Source organism: Gossypium hirsutum, chromosome A04 (assembly GCF_007990345.1).
Source record: "Gossypium hirsutum isolate 1008001.06 chromosome A04, Gossypium_hirsutum_v2.1, whole genome shotgun sequence".
Classification (NCBI taxonomy): Eukaryota; Viridiplantae; Streptophyta; class Magnoliopsida; order Malvales; family Malvaceae; genus Gossypium; species Gossypium hirsutum.
The window spans coordinates 62452270-62453479 of NC_053427.1; the positions used below are offsets into that span (position 1 = coordinate 62452270).

The window sequence follows — 1210 nt, forward strand, 5'->3', positions numbered from 1 at the left end:
ATTTATTTTTCTTGCAATTTTATTCTATTTTATTATTTATTAATTTATTTTTTTCTCTCTCTTGGCAGGTTTTTATAGTTTATGGCTAGAAGAAACCCGTCAGGACTATTACTCTTTGACGAAGAAATCGATCGCAGAATTTGCCAAAATCAAAGAGAAATAAGACGTAGTTTACGATACACAGAGAACGAGCGAAAAGACGATACTCAAACCCCAACCGAAGAGATGGCAGAAAATCCAGGCGATCAGCTGCCTCCTGCAATTGCAGCTAATGTTCCACATACTATGTATGATTATGCTAAACCTTCTTTAACAGGAACTAAGTCTAGTATAGTTAGACCTACTATTGCTGTGAATAATTTCGAACTAAAGCCTAACACAATTCAAATGATACAGCAGCTTGTTTAGTTTGATGGTTTGCAAGATGAGGATCCCAACATGCACTTGGCGAATTTTCTTGAATTTTGCGATACATTCAAAATCAATGGCGTTTCTGATGATGCCATTCGTCTTCGGTTATTTCCCTTTTCACTGAGAAACAAAGCTAAACAGTGGTTGAACTCGTTACCACGAGGGTCTATCACTACTTGGGAACAAATGACCGAGAAATTTTTACTAAAATATTTTCTGCCGGTTAAAATGGCTAAATTGCATAATGATATCTCTTCTTTTGTGCAGATGGATTTAGAAACACTTTACGATGCATGGGAGAGATACAAGGACTTACTGAGAAGGTGCCCTCACCATGGGTTACCACTTTGGCTGCAAGTTCAAATGTTTTACAATGGTGTGAATCCCTCGACAAGACAAATGATTGACGCAGCTGCCGACGAAACCATCAACAATAAAACACCAGAAGATGCCTATGAATTTATAGAGGAGATGTCACTGAATAACTATCAGTGGCAAGTTATAAGGACAAAGCCAATGAAAATAGCCGGCGTCTATAACATCGATTTAGTCACCATGCTCTTTAATCTGGTAGAACTTCTCAATAAAAAGATTGATAGTTTTCTTGGTTCTACGTAGGTACATCCAGTAATGTGGTGTGACTCAAGCAGATGAGGTGTACATACAGAATACCAATCCTTCAATCCTACAACTGAAGAGGAACAAGTCAACTATATGGGTAATAATAACTTTAAATCTCAAAATAACCCATACAGTAATACTTATAATGTAGGTTGGAGGAACCACCCAAGTTTTTCCT

General features: G+C 37.3%; 1 non-coding gene across 1 annotated transcript; it reads right to left on the reverse strand.

Annotated features, from left to right (window-relative positions):
- Positions 1-646: 646 nt before the first annotated feature.
- LOC121228427 (small nucleolar RNA R71) lies at positions 647-752 on the reverse strand. Its single transcript, XR_005926003.1, has one exon. It is a non-coding gene; the product is annotated as a small nucleolar RNA R71 (small nucleolar RNA).
- Positions 753-1210: the final 458 nt, after the last annotated feature.